This window comes from Leuciscus leuciscus, assembly GCF_965113295.1.
Source record: "Leuciscus leuciscus genome assembly, chromosome: 1".
Taxonomy (NCBI): domain Eukaryota; kingdom Metazoa; phylum Chordata; class Actinopteri; order Cypriniformes; family Leuciscidae; genus Leuciscus; species Leuciscus leuciscus.
The window spans coordinates 18,141,413-18,169,041 of record NC_138725.1 but is presented as its reverse complement, the minus strand read 5'-3'; the positions used below and the strand labels follow the sequence as shown (position 1 = coordinate 18,169,041).

General features: G+C 37.6%; 1 protein-coding gene, 1 long non-coding RNA gene and 1 pseudogene across 3 annotated transcripts in view; 2 read left to right on the top strand and 1 right to left on the bottom strand.

Annotated features, from left to right (window-relative positions):
* Positions 1-27,629, top strand: part of LOC309498167 (uncharacterized protein) — a 924,641-nt gene that overhangs the window by 215,936 nt on the left and 681,076 nt on the right. The window lies entirely within an intron of this gene.
* Positions 1-27,629, bottom strand: part of LOC309503759 — a 308,394-nt gene that overhangs the window by 8,621 nt on the left and 272,144 nt on the right. The gene's annotated exons all lie outside the window — the stretch shown is intronic.
* LOC309509013 (putative nuclease HARBI1) lies at positions 1,514-2,762 on the top strand (annotated as a pseudogene). Its single transcript has one exon. The product of its transcript is annotated as a putative nuclease HARBI1 (transcript).

The window sequence follows — 27,629 nt, the reverse complement described above, 5'->3', positions numbered from 1 at the left end:
TCGCTGCTGAGCTGCAGAACACGAGCGTAGAGAGGCAAGACTTGCGCTTTGCCATGAGTGTTCATCCTTGATGAATGGGCTTGCGTGGGCACAGCCCTGGCAAGTGACACGCACATTGGCGCGAGGCTGTAATACAACCACTGGCTAAAGATGCTGTTTAGAGAGTGATATGCTCAAATATTGTCCCTGATAGCCACAGGGGAGATAAATAGTTTTCAGTTGCAGACCCTTAAGCACTGTGCTTGCTCCAGCAGGAGAGTGAGACACGCGGGACATAGGCTGGCATGGGCTCACTTAGCCCCTAGTGGTCCGCAAATGCAGCTAGGCGGCGGAGCTTGCACGCTCCCAGCGAGAGGGCTAGTCTTTGATGGATGTGGCTTGCATGGGCGCAACCCTAGCAAGTGACACACTCAGAGGCGCGCCGCTTTAAGAATAAACGACGGCGAAAGACGTTCTAATGAGTCTCAACTGATAATCCAGCCCGTTCTCACCCCAAGGCGTCATATACTGACGCTTTTGACATTTCGTCTACATCGAACGCACATGGCACCCTTTAGCGTCAATATGAGACGCAGATAGATATGGGCCAGAAGGCGCCACCTAGCGGTCTAACCCTAACCCTACCCCAGACCTAAACCTACCCATAACTGAACAAAGCTCTGTGCGTGTCATATTGACGCTAAAGGGTGCCATGTGTGTTCGATGTAGATGAAATGTCAAAAGCGTCAGTATATGACGCCCTAGGATGAGAATGCGTTGGATAATCACAGCGGAGAACATCACACTTAGCACTGTGCTCAGCTGAGCGTAGTCAGCGTTGTGCTCGCTCTCACTGTTTTTGGAGTTTTCCTGCTACAGAGATAGTGAGACACGCGGGAAATCCTTAGAATTATATTGAAAATGCTGGATCTTATGCTGTAGAATCACAGGGCGGCTGTAATCAAGGTAAATCAAACTCAGAGATTAGACTATAAATTAGTTCAGTCATTCAGGTCAAATGATGATTATGTCAAAACAAAACCAACACCACCTGATCACCTTTTCTCTTGTCTGGTTGTTACAACCCAGTTATGCTTAAAATGGGAAAGTCTTTCCATGGATCTGCGAAAATGACAAAAAATGCTGTATTCTGCTGCCAGGCCATCAGATGGTGATGATACACTATAGACTGAACACGTAATACGCATGTGCATGACCTCATCGTCTTCAGAGATTCACATTTTGATTATTTACGAGGAGACCATTTTCAAAAACTTGCACTTTGAAACCCGGGGCCGGTTGCATAAATCTATTTAAGACTAGTCTTGCAAGTTAGTCGTCTTAATTTTTTCTTTAAGACTGGTATTTACTTTTTAAGTCAGTTGCATAACATTTTAGACTGGTCTAATTTAAGACAAAAAAGTAAGACTGGTTCCCCCTTGGCTAACTTTCCTTTACAATCTATGTTGCCATGGAAACGAATAAACTGTCAAGTGCTCTAGATTCACAAAGTGGCACGACTTTGTCTTGCGGCATGGCACATTTTAATATTTGCTTTTATGAAAGGGCAATAAGAAGAGAAAGAGTTTTCAAAGACCGTTCAAACCCATTAGAAGTCCTTTCTGAAAAGGAACTGCTGGAGAAGCTAAGGTTTCCTAGACATGCAATACAAGAACTAGCAATTGACTTGGAGGAGCATTTGAGGCCTGAAACTTCCAGAAATTTTAGCATCCCTCCACTGCTACAAGTATGTCTAGCTCTACGCTTCTTTGCCACAGGATGTTTTATAAACACAGCTGCAGACTTAATTGGGGTACACAAGTCTACAGCATCAATAATTATTCATCGGGTTGCCTGTGCGCTGTCAGGAAGACTTCCACTTTATCCGACTGACGTCTCTACCTTGAACAAGGTGAAGGCAGATTTTTTCAACATTGCAGGATTTCCAAATGTAGTTGGAGCCATTGATGGAACACACATTAGGATTCAAGCACCTTCAACTCATGAGCCATTGTTTGTTAACAGGAAAGGCTACCACAGTATTAACGTGCAGGCTATTTGTGATGCCAAACTAAGAGTGCTCAACTGTGTTGCTCGTTGGCCAGGATCAACCCATGACTCTAGAATTTTAGTGAATTCCCAAATTCATGATGCATTTGAGAGAGGAGAATTGCAGGGTGTGCTCTTGGGTGACTCTGGTTATCCACTAAAACCCTGGCTACTCACACCTTTCTTAAATCCAGTCAGTGTGCCTCAAGCTCGGTACAACACAGCCCATACCAAAACAAGAAATGTTATTGAAAGGTGTTTTGGAGTCCTGAAACGAAGATTTCATTGTCTGCATGCAGAGCTCAAAATGAAACCAGAAAGAGTGCAACATAATCTGTGCATGTGTTGTTTTACACAACATGGCAAGGTAATAAATATGTTTTTAACTGTAATTAAAACTCCTAGCTACATATTCCCCAATGATTTTAAATTAAATGAGTAAAATATCACTTTCCATTTAATAGAGATCTTGCACTCCCAGACTTGGAGGATGACCAAATTTGTGAAGAACCCACTTTGGAGATTACTGAGGCAGGAGGTGAAGATGGATCTGGGCGTTACATTCGACAGATGATTGTAGAAAACATTTTCTCAGTTTGACTGAGAAAAATGAAAGAATTTATACTTTCAAATTAAGTGGACATATTTTAATTTATTCATTGAGACAATGCTTACAAAATATTTGATGCATAGTATCAGTAAAATCAGCTGAAATATGATATAATCTTCAAATCACAAATTAACTTGCACTTAAATTCTTCAAATCTCTTAAATATATCTAAAGATTCTGTATTTAAACATTACATATGTAAATTCAAAATTAATTAAAGCTGCAAGCAGCATTTATCGGGGTTCAAGCATTTAAGGCCTTTAAGCACAAAAGCATCAAAAGTTATTAAGTTTTATTTAGCAAGCATGTAACCACTGACATAATAGATGGAAAAGACCATTTACAGCAAATACAGGCAATGTACCATAGGAAATATATGGTTTTAAAGCTTTTTATAGCACTTATAGTGCCATCTATGGACCGATCTCCATAAAATAGTTTACTGTGACCTCAAATTGAACCCATACACATGTGTACTGAGTTTGGTGAAGATATATCATTTACTTCTTGAGTTATAGCCATTTTAGTAAAATAGGCTCCTCCCACAATAATTTACCACATTCTAGTATTATTTACTATGATTCTAACATGATTTACATAGTTTACCATGATTTTATCTTAGTTTACCTTGATTTACCATATTCTAGCATGATTTACCATGATATACTACATTCTAGTATGATTTACCATTGTTTACTGTGATTCTAGCATGGTTTACCATAGTTTATCATGATTTATCATAGTTTACCATGATTTACCCTGTTCTAGCATGATTTACCATGATATACCACATTCTAACATGATTTACCATAGTTTATCATGGTTTACCATGATTTACCCTGTTCTAGCATAGTTTACCATGATTTACCACGTTCTAGAATGATTTGCCAGGATTCTAGCATGGTTTACCTTGATACACCACATTATAGTATTATTTACTATGATTTACCATGTTTCTAGCAATTATGTGAAGTGTCAGTGCAAATGAAGTGATAAACACTGACAAAATCTGATTGTGTTATGATAGTTATTGTTATATAAGTGATTTTTAGAGTCTAAATATGAATGTGAGCACATGTGAAAAGACTTCATTAATAAGTAGAATGGCCAGCAGAGGGCAGAAGAAGACCACTTATTGGCTCACTTTCACTTTAAACTTCATGATTTTCACCTGTTTTCTGGACTAAAGCAAACCAGTTTTTCCATGTTAACTCAATAATGCATGCTTACACACACACACACACACACACACACACACACACACACACACACACACACACACACACACACACACACACACACACACAGAGAAATAAACATACACAAATACAAATATGTTTTTAATGTTTTGGAATATGTTATTGAGAAAATATATGTATTGGTCTATTAGAATTCCTTTGTGATCTAATAATATAAAAAAGAAAAGAAAAAAAAAGAAAAAAAGATTGCTTTTTAAAGCATTTGTTTGTTTCCCAATACTGAAAACTAATGAAAAGGTCATGCGTAATCCTGCTGCTCCCTCTAGTGGACAGTGGTATTACAGCTTCCATCTTACAGTTGAAGTGTTTGAATGAATTAATGAATGGGAATTTGGTTTTTCACTTATATCTCGGGAACCAGAAGGCGAAAAATTCTGAAACTCAGAGCATAGAGAGTGCTTGAGGAGCCCTGTTGAATGAGACCATCAATTACTTACTATGATTTACCATGTTTCTAGCGTGATTTACCACATTACTAGCAATTATGTGAAGTGTCAGTGCAAATGAAGTGATAAACACTGACAAAATATGATTGTGTTATAATAGTTATTGTAATATAAGTGTTTTCCATGTTAACTCAATAATGCATGCTTACACACACACACACAAATATGTTTTCAATGTCTTTAGGATGTGTTATTGTGAAAAAAAATATTTTAATGGTCTAACCATTTCATATATTTCATTGTGATCTATATTATCAGTCCAATAATAAAAAAAAAAAATAGCTTTAACCATTTGTTTGTTGGCCAAAGCTGAAAGCTGATAAAAAGATTAATACTATGTGTAATACTGCTGCTCCCTCTAGTTGACAACAGTGGAATTACAGCCTCCATCTTACAGTTGAAGTGTTTGAATGAATGAATGGGAATTTGGTTTTTCACTTATATCTCGGGAACCAGAAGGCGAAAAATTCTGAACCTCATAGCATAGATAGTGTTTGAGGAGCCCTGTTCAATGAGACCATCGCGGTGTTTTTGGGCGATTTAGTTCGGGAGTTATGACTGTTCAAAGGCATGTCTTTTGAGGCTTTTATCTCTGGAATGCCCAGGGCAAATTACACCAGATTTGAATCGAAGCTAGCCAAGGACAGGCCCTTTCCAACGAGCTCTCACACAAGGTTCAGGGTGGTCTGGGTCGGGAGCTACGGCCGTTCAAAGTCGGGGGTCTCGCGGTCTACCGATCGCCGGGGGGCGCGCTCCCGAGGCCCGCGATGACACGTTTCGATCAAGAGCGTGGAGAGGACCTTACCATCAAAATTTGAGCGCGCAACGACTTTCCGTTTTCGAGTTATGAGTGAATTTGTACTGGGGGGCGTGGCCTAAATGCCGTTTTACTTTCGTTTTCATGTTAAATGTTAAAATAATGATTTTATAAAGTCTAAATATGAATTATATAACAATATTAGGGAGTAGTATGATGAAATGACAGCAGGGGGCAGTAAAATACCACTTATTGGCTTAATATGGTATTCATTTTAAGGCTACATATTGAAGTGACCCTATTATAGCTATCCAAATGAAGTAATTCAACTTTTTCTGACAATTATTGATCTAGTGAGTCCAGAGAATTGTATTGCACTAGTTTTTAACATTATGATATGAAAAGTATATGATCATATATGGAAAAGACCATTTACAGCAATACAGGCAGTTTACCAATATAAATATATGATTTTAAAGCTTTTTAACAGTTATAGTTCCACCTATGGTCTGATCTCCATAAAAATTTCCATGCTTCTTTTGCATGTTATGTCACATATGCTCATCAATTTTTGTGAAGTTCTGAGTTTTCATTTAGGATTTATAGATTTTTAGTGTATTTTGCCACGCCCATTTTCTAAATGACCCTATTACAACCATCCAAATGCAAAAGTTCAACTTTTTTTTCGATAATTATTGATCTAGAGAGTCCAGAGAATTACCCTAGACTGGTCTGGTTCTGATCAGGCGAAAAACCAGGGACTAGTTCGCAAAAGTAGGTTTTTAACATGTTTGCGAATATTTAATGAACGGTTTGATTGACATTAGTGGTTCTTGAGGCAAAGTTGTTCAGCATGAGCAGATCTATCAAATGATATGCATAATGTGACAATAAGTTTAACACCACGTGATTACAGAGCCATAAAACTCGTTAGCGCCAACTAGTGGCCGATTTCTTTCAAAATTCTTACAGACCTCTAGGGCCATGAGTCGAACATGCCCATCGAGTTTCGTTCCGATCGGCCTCCGTTAACCTTGTCTAATAGGTGCTCAAACTTCATTGGCCGATGGCGGCCATGTTTTTTGAGATACACCAATGTCCTCATAGACATACATGGCACCTTGGACCAAGACACTGCATACCAATTTTCAAGTCAATCGGACTAACGGTCAGGTGGTTATAGCCTGTTTTATGTTTTTTTCATATTATAGCGCCACCTAGTCTTCAATCGTCGCGATTTTTTTATCGTGACCCCAGATTGACCTCTTACACATGTGTACCGAGTTTGGTGAAGATACCTCATTTACTTCTGGAGTTATAGCCATTTTAGTAAAATAGGCTCCGCCTCCTTCAAACGTTTTGGCGCCCCTTAGCGACCGTGAATCGAAATTTCAATTTTTTTTCGATAATTATTGATATTCAGACTCCTGTGAACATTTCTGCACTGGTTTGGTTCCGATCGGGCAAAAATCCAGGGACTAGTTCGCAAAAGTAGGTTTTGGACAAAATCCAATATGGCGGAAAAATTTGCATACCGGAAATGAAATCCTTGAGGCCATTTTTGTTCGGCTTAAGCCAAGGATTCCAATGATATCCGACACTTGAGTCTGTGACAAAGGGTTGATGAGATTTAAGCAAAAATATGCAATTTTTTGTTTTTTTGCGCTGTAGCGCCACCATCTGGCCGATTGGGACGAGTCCGGGTATCTGAGTAGCGAGCAAGACTACTACCATCTGACCGAGTTTCAGGTCTCTAGGCCTTACGGTTTGGGCTGCACGATGCGTTTTAGGGAAGAATAATAATAATAATTAAAGCTGCAAGCAGCATTTATCGGGGTTCAAGCTGTTAAGGCCTTTAAGGCATTTAAGCACAAAAGCATCAAAAGTTATTAAGAGTTATTAAGCAAGCATGTAACCACTGACATAATAGATGGAAAAGACCATTTACAGCCAATACAGGCAGTTTACCATGGGAAATATATGGTTTTAAAGCTTTTTAACAGTTATAGCACCACCTATGGTCCGATCTCCATAACATTGTTTACTGTGACCTCAAATTGAACCCATACACATGTGTACTAAGTTTGGTGAAGATATCTCATTTACTTCTTGAGTTATAGCCATTTTAGTAAAATAGGCTCCTCCCACAACAATTTACCACATTCTAGTATTATTTACTATGATTCTAGCATGATTTACCGTAGTTTACCATGATTTACCATGAAATACTACATTCTAGTATGATTTACCATTGTTTACTGTGATTGTAGCATGGTTTACCATAGTTTATCATGATTTATCATAGTTTACCATGATTTATTATAGTTTACCATGATTAACCCTGTTCTAGCATAGTTTACCATGTTCTAGCATATTTGCCATGATATACCATGTTCTAGAATGATTTGCCAGAATTCTAGAATGATTTACCTTGATACACCACATTACTAGCAATTATGTGAAGTGTCAGTGCAAATGAAGTGATAAACACTGACAAAATATGATTGTGTTATAATAGTTATTGTAATAAGTATTTTCCATGTTAACTCAATAATGCATGCTTACACACACACACACACACACACACACACACACACACACACACACACACACACACACACACACAGATACAAATATGTTTTCAATGTCTTTAGGATGTGTTATTGTGAAAAAATATTTTAATGGTCTAACCATTTCATATATTTCATTGTGATCTATATTATCAGTCCAATAATAATAATAAAAAAAATAGCTTTAACCATTTGTTTGTTGACCAAAGCTGAAAGCTGATAAAAAGATTAATACTATGTCTAATACTGCTGCTCCCTCTAGTTGACAACAGTGGAATTACAGCCTCCATCTTACAGTTGAAGTGTTTGAATGAATGAATGGGAATTTGGTTTTTCACTTATATCTCGGGAACCAGAAGGCGAAAAATTCTGAAACTCAGAGCATAGATAGTGCTTGAGGAGCCCTGTTGAATGAGACCATCAATTATTTACTATGATTTACCATGTTTCTAGCGTGATTTACCACATTACTAGCAATTATGTGAAGTGTCAGTGCAAATGAAGTGATAAACACTGACAAAATATGATTGTTATAATAGTTATTGTAATATAAGTGTTTTCCATGTTAACTCAATAATGCATGCTTACACACACACACACACACACACACACACACACACACACACACACACACACACACACACACACACACACACAAATATGTTTTCAATGTCTTTAGGATGTGTTATTGTGAAAAAAATATTTTAATGGTCTAACCATTTCATATATTTCATTGTGATCTATATTATCAGTCAAAAAAAAAAATAGCTTTAACCATTTGTTTGTTGACCAAAGCTGAAAGCTGATAAAAAGATTAATACTATGTCTAATACTGCTGCTCCCTCTAGTTGACAACAGTGGAATTACAGCCTCCATCTTACAGTTGAAGTGTTTGAATGAATGAATGGGAATTTGGTTTTTCACTTATATCTCGGGAACCAGAAGGCGAAAAATTCTGAAATTCAGAGCATAGATAGTTCTTGAGGAGCCCTGTTGAATGAGACCATCGCTGTGTTTTTGGGTGATTGGGCCCGGGAGTTATGACTGTTCAAAGGCATGTATTTTGGGGCTGTTATCTCTGGAATGCCCAGGGCAAATTACACCACATTTGAATCGAAGCTAGCCAAGGGTGGGCCCTTTCCAACGAGCTCTCACACAAGGTTCGGGGTGGTCTGGGTCGGGAGTTACGGCGGTTCAAAATCGGGGGTCCCGCGATCTGGCGATCCGCGGGGGGGGGGCGCGCTCCCGAGGCCCGCGACGACACGTTTCGATCAAGAGCCCGGAGAGGACCTTACCATAAAAATTTGAGCGCGCAACGACTTTCCGTTTTCGAGTTATCAGTGAATTTGTACTGGGGGGGCGTGGCTTAAATGCCGTTATACTTTCGTTTCATTTCATTCACTTACTTTCGTCCATTTCCATATCTCAGTGTAACACAATTGTCAATAGTAATACTCAATAGATGAGTTTTGACAAAATGTGATTGTAAATGTTAAAATAATGATTTTATAAAGTCTAAATATGAATTTTATAACAATATTAGGGAGTAGTATGATGAAATGACAGCAGGGGGCAGTAAAATACCACTTATTGGCTTAATATGTCATTATATTCATATAAAATCACCTTTTGAAGAAGTTAAACTTTTTTTCTGATAATTATTGATCTAGAGAGTTCAGAGAATTGTGCTGCACTGGTTTTGAACATTATGATATGAACATTATACGATAATAGATAGAAGACACCATTTACAGCAAATACAGGCAATTTACCATAGGAAATATATGGTTTTAAAGCGTTTTAACAGTTATAGCGCCAACTATGGTCCGATCTCCATAAAATTTTCCATGCTTCTTTAGCAGGTTATGACACATATGCTCATCAATTTTTGTGAAGTTCTGAGTTTTCGTTTAGGATTTATAGTTATAACTATATAGTTATAGTTTAGCAGTTTTCTGCACTAAAGCAAACCAGTTTTTCCATGTTAACTCAATCATGCATGCTTACACACACACACACACACACACACACGAAGACAAATGTTGTTGTTGTTTTTTCAATGCTATTGGGATATGTCATTATGAAAATATATTTGAATGGTCTATAAACATTTCACAAAGTCTTTGTTAGCTATTAATCAGAAGATTCAGAATTTATTCAGAAACCTAAGACTACACAAACACATTATGTTGTAGATACAGACATTTGAAATATATGATGTGATAAAACTGTCAATACTAATACTTTAACGGACGGATTTTGACTAAATGTAATTGTAAATGTTAAAATAGTGATTTTATAAATTTTAAACAGCAGGGGGCAGTAAAATACAACTTATTGGCTTAATATGCCATTATATTCATATAATTTTCACCTTTTTAACTGTTATAGAGGCAAATTTTGTCCGATCGGTCTGAAAATTTTCATGCATGTTCAGAGTGATATTTCACTGGCTTTTTAAGAAGGTCTGAGTCATTCATTAAAGAGATATAGGCTTTCGGGGACACTTGGTAAAGGCTACATTTTGAAGTGAACCTATTATATCTATCCAAATGAAGTAGTTCAACTTTTTCTGACAATTATTGACCTAGTGAGTCCAGAGAATTGTATTGCACTAGTTTTGAACATTATGATATGAGAACTATATGATCAGAGATGGAAAAGACCATTTACAGCCAATACAGACAGTTTACCATAGGAAATATATGGTTTTAAAGCTTTTTAACAGTTATAGCGCCACCTTTGGTCCAATCTCCATAAAATGTTGCATGCTTGTTAATGATGTCATGTCACATATGCTCACCAACTTTTGTGAAGTTTTGAGTTTTCATTTAGGATTTATAGGCTTTTTAGTGTATTTTGCCACGCCCATTTTATAAATGACCCTATTACAGCCATACAAATGCAAAAGTTCAACTTTTTTTTGATAATTATTGATCTAGAGAGTCCAGAGAATTGTCCTAGACTGGTCTGGTTCCGATCGGGCGAAAAACCAGGGACTAGTTCGCAAAAGTAGGTTTTTAACATATTCATGAATATTTAATGAACGGTTTGATTGACAGCAATGGTTCTAGAGGCAAAGTTGTTCAGGATGAGCAGATCTATCAAATGATATGCATTTTGTGACGATAAGTGTAACACTACGTGATTACAGAGCCATAAAACTCGTTAGCGCCAACTAGTGGCCGATTTCATTCAAAATTCTTACAGACCTTTAGGGCCATGAGTCGAACATGCCCATCGAGTTTCGTTCCGATCGGCCTCCGTTAACCTTGTCTAATAGGTGCTCAAACTTCATTGGCTGATGGCGGCCATGTTTTTTGAGATACACTAATGTCCTCATAGATATACATGGCACCTTGGACCAAGACACTGCATACCAATTTTCAAGTCAATCGGACTAACGGTCAGGTGGTTATAGCCCATTTTATGTTTTTTTCATGTTATAGCGCCACCATGTGGCCAATCGCCGCGATTTTTTTACTGTGACCTCAGATTGACCTCTTACACATGTGTACCGAGTTTGGTGAAGATACCTCATTTACTTCTGGAGTTATAGCCATTTTAGTAAAATAGGCTCCGCCTTCTTCAAACGTTTTGGCGCCCCTTAGCGACCGTGAATCGAAATTTCAACTTTTTTTCGATAATTATTGATATTCAGACTACTGTGAACATTTCTGCACTGGTTTGGTTCCGATCGGGTAAAAAACCAGGGACTAGTTCGCAAAAGTAGGTTTTGGACAAAATCCAAAATGGCGGAAAAATTTGCATACCGGAAATAAAATACCTCCTATATTTCTTGTTCGGCTTGAGCCAAGGATTCCAATGATGTATGACACTTGAAGCTGAGACAAATGGTTATTGAGATATGAGCAAAATAGTGATTTTTTTTTGTTTTTTGCGCTATAGCGCCACCTATTGGCCAATCGGGCTCATACTTTGATAACCTCTCCTCGATTTTTGTACTACCTTGTGGCCAAGTTTCAAGTCTCTAGCTCTTACGGTTTGGGCTGCACGATGCGTTTTAGCGGAGAAGAATAATAATAATAATAATAAAAATCCTTACAATTACAATAGGGTTTCAGCACTTCGTGCTTGAACCCCTAATTAAAGCTGCAAGCAGCATTTATCGGGGTTCAAGCATTTAAGGCCTTTAAGCACATAAGCATTTAAGACATTAAGTTTTATTTAGCAAGCTTTTAACCACTGAAATAATAGATGGAAAAATCCATTTACAGCCAATAAAGGCAATTTACCATAGGAAATATGTGGTTTTTAAACCTTTTTGCCAGTTATAGCGCCACCTATGGTCCAATCTCCATGAAACTCTGCATGCTTCTTCACCATGTTATGACACATATGCCCACCAATTTTCGTGAAGTTCTGAGTTTTCATTTATGATTTATAGGCATTTTAGTGTATTTTGCCACGCCCCTTTTATAAATTACCCTATTACAGCCACCCAAATGCAAAAGTTCAACATTTTTTCGATAATTATTGATCTAGAGAGTCCAGAGAATTGTCCTAGACTGGTCTGGTTCCGATCGGGCGAAAAACCAGGGACTAGTTCGCAAAAGTAGGTTTTTAACATATTCATGAATATTTAATGAACGGTTTGATTGACAGCAATGGTTCTTGAGGCAAAGTTGTTCAACATGAGCAGATCTATCAGATGATATGCATTTTGTGATGATAAGTGTAACACCACGTGATTACAGAGCCATAAAACTCGTTAGCGCCAACTAGTGGCCGATTTCTTTCAAAATTCTTACAGACCTCTAGGACCATGAGTCGAACATGCCCATCGAGTTTCGTTCCGATCGGACTTCGTTAACGGTGCTCAAATTTCATTGGCCAATGGCGGCCATGTTTTTTGAGATACGCCATTATCCTTTTAGACATACATGGCCCGTTGGGCCAAGACACTGCATACCAAATTTCAAGTCATTCGGAAAAACGGTCAGGTGTCTATACGTTTTTTTTGTTTTATAGCGCCACCATGAGGCCAATCGACGAAATTTTTTTACTGTGACCTCAAATTGACCGTCTACATATGTGTACCAAGTTTGGTGAAAATATCTAATTTCGTTCACGAGTTATAACAATTTTAGTAAAACTGACTCCGCCTCCTTCGAACATTTTGGCGCCCCATAGCGACCATGAATCGAAATTTCAACTTTTTTTCGATAATTATTGATAGTCAGACTCCAGAGAACATTTCTGCACTGGTTTGGTTCCGATCGGACAAAAAACCACAGACTAGTTTGCAAAAGTAGGTTTTTGACAAAATTCAAAATGGCGGAAAAATTTGCATACCGGAAATGAAATCGGAGATATACGTTTTTTCCGCCTTGAGCCAAGGATTACAGTGATATAAGACACTTGAGTCTACGACAAACCGTCTAGGAGTTATTAGCGATTTTATACTTTTGCTTACTATAGCGCCACCTATTGGTCAATCGGGGTCATAATTTGATAACCTCTCCTCGATTTTTGTACTACCTTCTGGCAAAGTCTCAAGTCTCCAGCACTTACGGTTTGGGCTGCACGATGCGTTTTACGGCAGAATAATAATAATAATTAAAGCTGCAAGCAGCATTTATCGGGGTTCAAGCAGTTAAGGCCTTTAAGGCATTTAAGCACAAAAGCATCAAAAGTTATTAAGATTTATTTAGCAAGCATGTAACCACTGACATAATAGATGGAAAAGACCATTTACAGCCAATACAGGCAGTTTACCATGGGAAATATATGGTTTTAAAGCTTTTTAACAGTTATAGCACCACCTATGGTCCGATCTCCATACATTTTTTTCTTTGACCTCAAATTGAACCCATACACATGTGTACTGAGTTTGGTGAAGATATCTCATTTACTTCTTGAGTTATAGCCATTTTAGTAAAAAATAGGCTCCTCCCACAACAATTTACCACATTCTAGTATTATTTACTATGATTCTAGCATGATTTACCATAATTTACCATGATATACACCACATTCTAGTATTATTTATTATGATTTACCATGTTTTTAGCGTGATTTACCATGATTTACCACATTGCTAGCAATTATGTGAAATATCAGTACAAATTAAGTGATAAACTCTGACAAAATATGATTGTGCTACAATGGTAATTGTTATATAAGTGATTTTTTAGTGTCTAATGAATGCAAAAGCATATGTGAGTAGACTTCATTAATGAGTAGAATGGCCACCAGAGGGCAGTAGAAGACCACTTATTGGCTCACTTTCACTTTAAACTTCTTGATTTTCACAATTTTTCTGCACTAAAGCAAACCAGTTTTTCCATTTTAACTCCATAATGCATGCTTACACACACACACACACACACACACACACACACACACACAAAGAAAAATGTTGTTGTTTTTTCAATGCTATTGGGACATGTCATTATGAAAATATATTTGAATGGTCTATAAACATTTCACAAAGTCTTTGTAAACTATTAATCAGATTATTCAAAATTTATTCAGAAACCTAAGACTACATTTCAACTATATGATGTGATCAAAACTGTTTACTGCAAGTCTCCTTCAGGAATCACATTTCTAAATGTGACACAATTGTCAGTAGTAATACTTCAATAGATGAATTCTGACTATATGTGATTGTAAATGTTAAAAGAGTGATTTTATAAAGTCTAAATATGAATTGACAAAATTACTATTTTTTAACAGCAGGGGGCAGTAAAATACCACTTATTGGCTTAATATGCCATTACATTCATATCATTTTCCCCTTTTTAACTGTTGTAGAGGCAAACTTTGTCTGATCTGTCTGAAATTTCTCATGCTTGTTCAGAGTGATATTTCACATGTTCTGACTTGTTTTTAAGAAGATCTGAGCATCTTAAAAGATATAAGCTTTCGGGGACACTTGGTCAAGGCCACATTTTGAAGGGACCCTATTATAGCCATCCAAATGAAGTAGTTCAACTTTTTCTGATAATTACTGATCTAGAGAGTCCAGAGAATTGTACTGCACTAATTTTGAACATTATTATATGAAAATTATATGATCATAGATGGAAAAGACAATTTACAGCCAATACAGGCAATTTACCATAGGAAATATATGGTTTTAAAGTTTTTTAACAGTTATAGCGCAACCTATGGTCCGATCTCCACAAAATTTTGCATGGTTATTAATGATGTTATGTCACATATGCTCACCAATTTTTGTGAAGTTCTGAGTTTTTATATATGATTTATAGGCTTTTTAGTGCATTTTGCCACGTCCATTTTCTTTATGACCAAATATACCCATGCGCAAAATGCAAAAGTTAAACTTTTTTTTGATAATTATTGATCTAGAGAGTCCATAGAATTGTCCTAGACTGGTCTGGTTCCGATCGGGCGAAAAACCAGGGACTAGTTCGCAAAAGTAGGTTTTTAACATGTTCGTGAATATTTAATGAACGGTCTGATTGACAGCAATGGTTCTTGAGGCAAAGTTGTTCAGCATGAGGAGATCTATCAAATGATATGCATTTTGTGACAATAAATGTAACACCACGTGATTACAGAGCCTTAAAACTCGTTAGCGCCAACTAGTGGCCGATTTCTTTCAAAATTCTTACGGACCTCTAGGGGCTTGAGCCGAACATGCCCACCGAGTTTCGCTCCGATCGGACTTCGTTAACGGTGCTCAAACCTCATTGGCCAATGGCGGCCATGTTTTTCGAGATACGCCAAAATCCTCTTAGACTTACGTGGCCCCTTGGGCCAAGACACTGCATACCAAATTTCAAGTAATTCGGAAAAACGGTCAGGTGTCTATACGTTTATTTTATTTTATAGCGCCACCATGTGGCCAATCGACGCAATTTTTTTACTGTGACCTCAGATTGACCTCTTACACATGTGTACCAAGTTTGGTGAAGTTTACTTAATTACTTCTTGAGTTATAGCCATTTTAGTAAAATAGGCTCCTCCCACAACGTTAATTTGGCACCCCCTAGCGACCATGAATCGAAATTTCAACTTCTTTTCGATAATTATTGATCTTCAGACTCCAGAGAACAATTCTGCACTAGTTTGGTTCCGATCGGGCGAAAAACCAGGGACTAGTTCGCAAAAGTAGGTTTTTGACAAAATTCAAAATGGCGAAAAATCTATCATGGCGGAAATGAAATCGGAGATATACGTTTTTTTCTTCAGGAGCGCTGGATTTCAATGATATAAGACACTTGAAGCTACGCCTTACGGTCTGGGAGTTCTGAGCAGTTTCGCGCTATTGATTGCTATAGCGCCACCTATGGGCCGATTGGGCTGAGTCCGTGTATCTGAGTAGCGAGCAATAGTACTACCATCTGGCAAAGTTTCAAGTCTCTAGGTCTTACGGTTTGGGCTGCACGATGCGTTTTATGGCGGAAAAATAATAATAATAAAAATCAGGACAATTACAATAGGGTTTCAGCACTTCGTGCTTGAACCCCTAATTAAAGCTGCAAGCAGCATTTATCGGGGTTCAAGCAGTTAAGGCCTTTAAGGCCTTTAAGCACACAAGGATCAAAAGACATTAAGTTTTATTTAGCAAGTATTTAACAACTGACATAATAGACGGAAAACACAATTTACAGCCAATACAGGCAATTTACCATAGGAAATATATGGTTTAAAAGCTTTTTAACAGTTATAGCGCCACCTATGGTCCGATCTTCATAAAAATGTCCATGCTTCTTTAGCATGTTATGTCACATATGCTCACCAATTTTTGTGAAGTTCTGAGTTTTTATATATGATTTATAGGCTTTTTAGTGTATTTTGCCACGCCCCTTTTATAAATTACCCTATTACAGCCACCCAAATGCAAAAGTTAAACTTTTTTTCGATAATTATTGATCTAGAGAGTCCAGAGAATTGTCCTAGACTGGTCTGGTTCCGATCGGGCGAAAAACCAGGGACTAGTTTGCAAAAGTAGGTTTTTAACATATTCATGAATATTTAATGAACGGTTTGATTGACAGCAATGGTTCTTGAGGCAAAGTTGTTCAGCATGAGCAGATCTATCAGATGATATGCATTTTGTGATGATATGTTTAACACCACGTGATTACAGAGCCATAAAACTCGTTAGCGCCAACTAGTGGCCGATTTCTTTCAAAATTCTTACAGACCTCTAGGGCCATGAGTCGAACATGCCCATCGAGTTTCGTTCCGATCGGACTTCGTTAACGGTGCTCAAATTTCATTGGCCAATGGCGGCCATGTTTTTCGAGATACGCCAATATCCTTTTAGTCATACATGGCCCCTTGGGCCAAGACACTGCATACCAAATTTCAAGTCATTCGGAAAAACGGTCAGATGTCTGTACGTTTTTTTTGTTTTATAGCGCCACCATGAGGCCAATCGATGTAATTTGTTTACTGTGACCTCAGATTGACCTCCTACACATGTGTACCAAGTTTGGTGAAGATATCTCATTTACTTCTTGAGTTATAGCCATTTTAGTAAAATAGGCTTTTCCCACAATGTTTATTTTGCACCCCCTAGCGACCCTGAATCGAAATTTCTCATTTTTTTCGATAACTATTGATCTTCAGACTCCAGAAAACATTTCTGCACTGGTTTGGTTCCGATCCGGCGAAAAACCACGGACTAGTACGCAAAATTTGGTTTTTGACAAAATTCAAAATGGCGGAAAAATTTGCCTACCGGAAATGAAATCGGAGATATACGTTTTGTCCTTCTTGACCCAAGGATTTCAAGGATATAGGACACTTGAGTCTACGATTAAAGGTCTAGGAGTTATGAGCAATTTCGCGTTTTTGATCGCTATAGCGCCACCTATGGGCCGATTGGGCTGCGTCCGTGTTTCTGAGTAGCGAGCAATAGTACTACCATCTGGCCAAGTTTCACGTCTCTAGGCCTTACGGTTTGGGCTGCACGATGCGTTTTATGGCGGAAAAATAATAATAATAATAATAAAAACCAGTACAATTACAATAGGGTTTCAGCACTTCGTGCTTGAACCCCTAAAAATCCTTACAATTACAATAGGGTTTCAGCACTTCGTGCTTGAACCCCTAAAAATCAGTACAATTACAATAGGGTTTCAGCACTTCGTGCTTGAACCCCTAAAAATCGGTACAATTACAATAGGGTTTCAGCATTTCATGCTTGAACCCCTAATAAGAAGAGACGTTTTTGCCAGTTATAGCGCCACCTATTGTCCGATCTTCACGAAACTTGGCATGCTTCTTCACCATGTTAGGACACATATGTCCATCGATTTTTGTGAAGTTTGGTGTTTTCCCTTAGGTTGTATAGGCTTTTGAGTGTTTTTTGTCCCTCCACTTTCCTAAATGACCCTGTTACAGCCAGGCAAATGCAAAAGTTCAACTTTTTTTCGATAATTATTTATCTAGAGAGTCCAGAGAATTGTCCTAGACTGGTCTGGTTCCAATTGGACCAAAAACCAGGGACTAGTTTGCCAAAGTAGGCTTTGGACAAAAGTGGCCATATAAATTTTTTTTTTGCTCAAATCGGGATTTGGAGATAGCCAGGTTGTTCGTCTGGAGCCAGGGATCACAGTGATGCTAAATTTGAGCCTCTATGACAAAGTATGTAGGAGTTATGACCAATTTAGTAAATGTGGTCATTATAGCGCCACCTATGGGCCAATTGGGGCCATACTTTGATAGGTTCTCCCCAAATTGAGCACTATCATTTGGCCAAGTTTCAAGGTTCCAGCTCTTATGGTTTGGGCTCCACGATGCGTTTTAGCGGAGAAGAATAATAATAATTAAAGCTGCAAGCAGCATTTATCGGGGTTCAAGCAGTTAAGGCCTTTAAGGCCTTTAAGCACACAAGCATCAAAAGACATTAAGTTTTATTTAGCAAGCATTTAACAACTGACATAATAGACGGAAAAGACCATTTACAGCCAATACAGGCAGTTTACCATGGGAAATATATGGTTTTAAAGCTTTTTAACAGTTATAGCGCCACCTTTGGTCCGATCTCCATAAAATTTGGCATGCTTGTTAATGATGTTATGTCACATATGCTCACCAATTTTTGTGAAGTTCTGAGTTTTCATTTATGATTTACAGACATTTTAGTGTATTTTGCCACGCCCCTTTTATAAATTACCCTATTACAGCCACCCAAATGCAAAAGTTCAACTTTTTTTCGATAATTATTGATCTAGAGAGTCCAGAGAATTGTCCTAGACTGGTCTGGTTCCGATCGGGCGAAAAACCAGGGACTAGTTCGCAAAAGTAGGTTTTTAACATATTCATGAATATTTAATGAACGGTTTGATTGACAGCAATGGTTCTTGAGGCAAAGTTGTTCAGCATGAGCAGATCTATCAGATGATATGCATTTTGTGATGATAAGTTTAACACCACGTGATTACAGAGCCATAAAACTCGTTAGCGCCAACTAGTGGCCGATTTCTTTCAAAATTTTTACAGACCTCTAGGGCCATGAGTCGAACATGCCCATCGAGTTTCGTTCCGATCGGACTTCGTTAACGGTGCTCAAATTTCATTGGCCAATGGCGGCCATGTTTTTCGAGATACGCCAATATCCTTTTAGTCATACATGGCCCCTTGGGCCAAGACACTGCATACCAAATTTCAAGTCATTCGGAAAAACGGTCAGATGTCTGTACGTTTTTTTTGTTTTATAGCGCCACCATGAGGCCAATCGATGTAATTTGTTTACTGTGACCTCAGATTGACCTCCTACACATGTGTACCAAGTTTGGTGAAGATATCTCATTTACTTCTTGAGTTATAGCCATTTTAGTAAAATAGGCTTTTCCCACAATGTTTATTTTGCACCCCCTAGCGACCCTGAATCGAAATTTCTCATTTTTTTCGATAATTATTGATCTTCAGACTCCAGAAAACATTTCTGCACTGGTTTGGTTCCGATCCGGCGAAAAACCACGGACTAGTACGTAAAAGTAGGTTTTTGACAAAATTCAAAATGGCGGAAAAATTTGCCTACCGGAAATGAAATCGGAGATATACGTTTTGTCCTTCTTGACCCAAGGATTTCAAGGATATAGGACACTTGAGTCTACGATTAAAGGTCTAGGAGTTATGAGCAATTTCGCGTTTTTGATCGCTATAGCGCCACCTATGGGCCGATTGGGCTGAGTCCGTGTATCTGAGTAGCGAGCAATAGTACTACCATCTGGCCAAGTTTCACGTCTCTAGGCCTTACGGTTTGGGCTGCACGATGCGTTTTATGGCGGAAAAATAATAATAATAATTAAAGCTGCAAGCAGCATTTAGCGGGGTTCAAGCAATTAAGGCCTTTAAGCACAAAAGCATCAAAAGTTATTACGTTTTATTTAGCAAGCATGACATAATAGACGGAAAAGACCATTTACAGCCAATACAGGTAGTTTACCATGGGAAATATATGGTTTTAAAGCTTTTTAACAGTTATAGCGCCACCTATGGTCCGATCTCCATAAAAATTTCCATGCTTCTTTAGCATGTTATGTCACATATGCTCATCAATTTTTGTGAAGTTCTGAGTTTTTATTAAGGATTTATAGGCTTTTTAGTGTATTTTGCCACGCCCATTTTCTAAATGACCCTATTACAGCCATCCAAATGCAAAATTTCAACTTTTTTTCGATAATTATTGATCTAGAGAGTCCAGAGAATTGTCCTAGACTGGTCTGGTTCTGATTGGGCGAAAAACCAGGGACTAGTTTGCAAAAGTAGGTTTTTAACATGTTTGCGAATATTTAATGAACGGTTTGATTGACAGTAGTGGTTCTTGAGGCAAAGTTGTTCAACATGAGCAGATCTATCAAATGATATGCATATTGTGTTGATGTGTGCAACACCACGTGATTAAAGAGGGCGTAAACCTCGTTAGCGCCAACTAGTGGCCGATTTCTTTCAAAATTCTTACAGACCTCTAGGGCCATGAGTTGAACATGCCCATCGAGTTTAGTTCCGATCGGCCTCCGTTAACCTTGTCTAATAGGTGCTCAACTTCATTGGCCGATGGCGGCCATGTTTTTTGAGATACGCCAATGTCCTCATAGATATACATGGCACCCTGGACCAAGAGACTGCATGCCAATTTTCAAGTCAATTGGACTAACGGTCAGGTGGTTATAGCCCTTTTCATGTTTTTTTCATGTTATAACGCCACCTAGTGATCAATCGTCGCGATTTTTTTACTGTGACCCCAGATTGAACTCATACACATGTGTACCGAGTTTGGTGAAAATATCTAATTTCGTTCATGAGTTATAACCATTTTAGTAAACTGGCTCCGCCTCCTGCGAACGTTTTGACGCCCCTTAGCAACCATGGATCAAAATTTCAACTTTTTTTCGATAATTATTGATAATCAGACTCCAGAGAACATTTCTGCACTGGTTTGGTTCCGATTGGCCAAAAAAAACCTCTACTAGTTCGCAAAAGTAGGTTTTGGACAAAATTCAAAATGGCGGAAAAATTTGCATACCGGAAATGAAATTGAAGATATACATTTTGTCCGTCTTGAGACAAGGATTACAGTGATATAAGACACTTGAGTCTGTGACAAAGGGTTAAGGAGATTTAAGCAAAACCGTGATTTTTTTGGTTTTTTGCACTATAGCGCCACCTATGGGCCAATCGAGGTCATACTCTCTGAACCTCTCCTCGATTTTTGTACTACCTTCTGGCCAAGTTTCAAGTCTCTAGCACTTACGGTTTGGGCTGCACGATGCGTTTTACGGCAGAAGAATAATAATAATAATAATTAAAGCTGCAAGCAGCATTTATCGGGGTTCAAGCTATTAAGGTCTTTAAGGTTTTTAAGCATCAAAAGTTATAAAGTTTTATTTAGCAAGCATGTAACCACTGACATAATAGATGGAAAAGACCATGTTCTAGCATGATTTACCATGATATACCACATTCTAGCATGATTGACCATAGTTTATCATGATTTACCATGGTTTACCATGATTTACCCTGTTCTAGCATAGTTTACCATGAATTCATCTTAGTTTACCTTGATTTACCATGTTCTAGCATTATTTATCATGATATACCACATTCTAGCATGATTTACCATAGTTTATCATGATTTACCATGGTTTACCTTGATTTACCCTGTTCTATCATAGTTTACCATGAATTCATCTTAGTTTACCTTGATTTACCATGTTCTAGCATGATTTACCATGATTTTCCACATTCTAGCATGATTTACCATAGTTTATCATGATTTACCATGGTTTACCATGATTTACCCTGTTCTGGCATAGTTTACCATGAATTTATCTTAGTTTACCTTGATTTACCATGTTCTAGCATGGTTTACCATGATATGCCACATTCTAGCATTATTTACCAAAGTTTATCATGATTTACCATGGTTTACCATGATTTACCCTGTTCTAGCATAGTTTACCATGATTTACCATGTTCTAGCATGATTTACCTTGATACACCACATTCTAGTATTATTTACTATGATTTACAGTGTCTAATTATGAATTCAAAAGCACATGTCAAAAGACTTCATTAATAAGTAGAATGGCCAGCAGAGGGCACTAGAAGACCATTATTGGCTCAGTTTCAGTTTAATCTTCATGATTTTCACTAGTTTTCTGCACTAAAGCAAACCAGTCTTTCCATGTTAACTCCATAATGCATGCTTACACACACACACACACACACACACACACACACACACATACACACACACACACATATTAATACTTTAACAGATGGATTTTGACTAAATGTAATTGTAAATGTTAAAATAATGATTTTATAAAGTCTAAATATGTATTATAGAAACAATATGACAAAATAACTATTTTAAACAGCAGGGGGCAGTAAAATACCACTTATTGGCTTAATATGCCATTGTATTCATACTATTTTCACCTTTTTAAACTGTTATAGAGTCAAATTTTGTCCGATCTGTCTGACATTTTTCATGCTTGTTCAGAGTGATATTTCACATGTCTTGACTTGTTTTTAAGAAGATCTGAGCATCTTAAAAGATATAAGCTTTCGGGGACACTTGGTCAAGGCCACATTTTGAAGTGACCCTATTATAGCCATCCAAATGAAGTAGTAACTTTTTCTGATAATTACTGATCTAGAGAGTCCAGAGAATTGTACTGCACTAGTTTTGAATATTATTATATGAAAATTATATGATCATAGATGGAAAAGACCATTTACAGCCAATACAGTCAATGTACCATAGGAAATGTATGGTTTTAAAGCTTTTTAACAGTTATAGCGCCATCTATCGTCCGATCTCTATAAAATTTGGCATGCTTGTTAATGATGTTATGTCACATATGCACACCAATTTTCGTGAAGTTCTGAGTTTTTATTTGTGATTTATAGGCTTTTGAGTGTATTTTGGCACACCCATTTTATAAATGACCCTATTACAGCCACCCAAATGCAAAAGTTCAACTTTTTTTCAATAATTATTGATCTAGAGAGTCCAGAGAATTGTCCTAGACTGGTCTGGTTCTGATCGGGCGAAAAACCTAGGACTAGTTCGCAAAAGTAGGTTTTTAACATATTCATGAATATTTAATGAACTGTTTGATTGACAGCAATGGTTCTTGAGGCAAAGTTGTTCAGCATGAGCAGATCTATCAGATTATATGCATTTTGTGACAATAAGTGTAACACCACGTGATTACAGAGCCTTAAAACTCGTTAGCGCCAACTAGTGGCCGATTTCTTTCAAAATTCTTACAGACCTCTAGGGGCTTGAGCCGAACATGCCCACCGAGTTTCGTTCCGATCGGACTTCGTTAATAGGTGCTCAAACCTCATTGGCCAATGGCGGCCATGTTTTTCGAGATACGCCAATATCCTTTTAGACATACATGGCCCCTTGGGCCAAGACACTGCATACCAAATTTCAAGTCATTCGGAAAAACGGTCAGGTGTCTATACGTTTTTATTGTTTTATAGCGCCACCATGAGGCCAATCGACGCAATTTTTTTACTGTGACCCCAGACTGAACCCATACACATGTGTTTCAAGTTTGGTTAAGCTATCTCATTTACTTTTTGAGTTATAGCCATTTTAGTAAAATAGGCTCCTCCCACAATGATCATTTTATGCCCCCTAGCGACCATGAATAAAAATTTCGACTTTTTTTTGACAATTATTGATCTTCAGACTCCAGAGAACATTTCTGCACTGGTTTGGTTCCGATAGGGCAAAAAACCACAGACTAGTTCGCAAAAGTAGATTTTTGACAAAATTCAAAATGGCGGAAAATCTATCATGGCGGAAATGAAATCGGAGATATACGGTTTGTTCGTCAGGCGTCCAGCTTTCCAATGATATAAGACACTTGAGTCTACGACAAACGGTCTAGGAGTTATGAGCTGTTTCGCGCTTTTGGTTGCTATAGCGCCACCTATGGGCCAATCGGGGTCATAATCTCTAAACCTCTCCTCGATTTTTGTACTACCATCTGGCAAAGTTTCAATGCTCTAGCCCTTACGGTTTGGGCTGCACGATGCGTTTTACGGCAGAAGAATAATAATAATAATTAAAGCTGCAAGCAGCATTTATCGGGGTTCAAGCTATTAAGGTCTTTAAGGTTTTTAAGCATCAAAAGTTATAAAGTTTTATTTAGCAAGCATGTAACCACTGACATAATAGATGGAAAAGACCATGTTCTAGCATGATTTACCATGATATACCACATTCTAGCATGATTTACCATGGTTTACCATTATTTACCATGTTCTAGCATAGTTTACCATGATTTTATCTTAATTTACTTTGATTTACCATGTTTTAGCATGATTTACCATGATATACCACATTCTAGCATGATTTACCATAGTTTATCATGATTTACCATGGTTTACCATGATTTACCCTGTTCTAGCATAGTTTACCATGAATTCATCTTAGTTTACCTTGATTTACCATGTTCTAGCATGATTTACCATGATTTTCCACATTCTAGCATGATTTACCATGGTTTACCATGATTTACCCTGTTCTGGCATAGTTTACCATGAATTTATCTTAGTTTACCTTGATTTACCATGTTCTAGCATGATTTACCATGATATGCCACATTCTAGCAAGTATGTGAAGTGTCAGTGCAAATGAAGTGATAAACACGGACAAAATCTGATTGTGTTATAATAGTTATTGTTATATAAGTGATTTTTAAATGTCTAATTATGAATTCAAAAGCACATGTCAAAAGACTTCATTAATAAGTAGAATGGCCAGCAGAGGGCACTAGAAGACCATTATTGGCTCAGTTTCAGTTTAATCTTCATGATTTTCACCAGTTTTCTGCACTAAAGCAAACCAGTCTTTCCATGTTAACTCCATAATGCATGCTTACACACACACACACACACACTAATACTTTAACAGTTGGATTTTGACTAAATGTAATTGTAAATGTTAAAATAATGATTTTATAAAGTCTAAATATGAATTATAGAAACAATATGACAAAATAACTATTTTAAACAGCAGGGGGCAGTAAAATACCACTTATTGGCTTAATATGCCATTGTATTCATATTATTTTCACCTTTTTAAACTGTTATAGAGTCAAATTTTGTCCGATCTGTCTGACATTTTTCATGCTTGTTCAGAGTGATATTTCACATGTTCTGACTTGTTTTTAAGAAGATCTGAGCATCTTAAAAGATATAAGCTTTCGGGGACACTTGGTCAAGGCCATCCAAATGCCATCCAAATGAAGTAGTTCAACTTTTTCTGATAATTACTGATCTAGAGAGTCCAGAGAATTGTACTGCACTAGTTTTGAACATTATGATATGAAAATTCTATGATCATAGATGGAAAAGACCATTTACAGCCAAAACAGGCAATTTACCATAGGAAATGTATGGTTTTAAAGGTTTTTAACAGTTATAGCGCCACCTATCGTCCGATCTCCATAAAATTTGGTATGGTTGTTAATGATGTTATGTCACATATGCCCACCAATTTTTGTGAAGTTCTGAGTTTTTATTTATGATTTATAGGCTTTTTAGTGCATTTTGCCACGCCCATTTTATAAATGACCCTATTACAGCCATACAAATGCAAAAGTTCAACTTTTTTTTGATAATTATTGATCTAGAGAGTCCAAAGAATTGTCCTAGACTGGTCTGGTTCCGATCGGGCGAAAAACCTAGGACTAGTTCGCAAAAGTAGGTTTTTTACATATTCATGAATATTTAATGAACTGTTTGATTGACATTAGTGGTTCTTGAGGCAAAGTTGTTGAGCATGAGCAGATCTATCAAATGATATGCATTTTGTGACGATAAGTGTAACACCACGTGATTACAGAGCCATAAAACTCGTTAGCGCCAACTAGTGGCCGATTTCTTTCAAAATTCTTACAGACCTCTAGGGCCATGAGTCGAACATGCCCATCGAGTTTCGTTCCGATCGGCCTCCGTTAACCTTGTCTAATAGGTGCTCAACTTTATTGGCCAATGGCGGCCATGTTTTTTGAGATACACCAATGTCCTCATAGACATACATGGCACCTTGGACCAAGACACTGCATACCAATTTTCAAGTCAATCTGACTAATGGTCAGGTGGTTATAGCCCTTTTCATGTTTTTTTCATGTTATAGCGCCACCTAGTGCTCAATCGTCGCGATTTTTTTACTGTGACCCCAGACTAAACCCATACACATGTGTACCAAGTTTGGTTAATCTATCTGATTTACTTTTTGAGTTATAGCCATTTTAGTAAAATAGGCTCCGCCCACAACGTTCATTTTATGCCCCCTAGCGACCATGAATAAAAATGTCCACTTTTTTTTGATAATTATTGATCTTCAGACTCCAGAGAACATTTCTGCACTGGTTTGGTTCCGATCAGACAAAAAACCTAGGACTAGTTTGCAAAAGTAGGTTTTTGACAAAATTCAAAATGGCGGAAAATCTATCATGACGGAAATGAAATCGGAGATATACGTTTTGTTCGTCAGGCGTCCAGCTTTCCAATGATATAAGACACTTGAGTCTACGACATACGGTCTAGGAGTTATGAGCTGTTTCGCGCTTTTGGTCGCTATAGCGCCACCTATGGGCCAATCGGGGTCATAATCTCTGAACCTCTCCTCGATTTTTGTACTACCATCTGGCAAAGTTTCAATGCTCTAGCCCTTACGGTTTGGGCTGCACGATGCGTTTTACGGCAGAAGAATAATAATAATAATAATAAAAATCAGTACAATTACAATAGGGTTTCAGCACTTCGTGCTTGAACCCCTAATTAAAGCTGCAAGCAGCATTTATCGGGGTTCAAGCATTTAAGGCCTTTAAGCACATAAGCATTTAAGACATTAAGTTTTATTTAGCAAGCTTTTAACCACTGAAATAATAGATGGAAAAATCCATTTACAGCCAATACAGGCAATTTACCATAGGAAATATGTCGTTTTCAAACCTTTTTGCCAGTTATAGCGCCACCTATGGTCCGATCTCCATGAAACTCTGCATGCTTCTTCACCATGTTATGACACATATGTCCACCAATTTTTGTCAAATTCTGAGTTTTCATTTATGATTTATAGGCTTTTTAGTGTATTTTGCCACGCCCCTTTTATAAATTACCCTATTACAGCCACCCAAATTAAAAAAGTTCAACTTTTTTTCGATAATTATTGATCTAGAGAGTCCAGAGAATTGTCCTAGACTGGTCTGGTTCCGATCGGGCAAAAAACCAGGGACTAGTTCGCAAAAGTAGGTTTTTAACATATTTATGAATATTTAATGAACGGTTTGATTGACAGCAATGGTTCTTGAGGCAAAGTTGTTCAGCATGAGCAGATCTATCAGATGATATGCATTTTGTGATGATAAGTGTAACACCACGTGATTACAGAGCCTTAAAACTCGTTAGCGCCAACTAGTGGCCGATTTCTTTCAAAATTCTTACAGACCTCTAGGGGCTTGAGCCGAA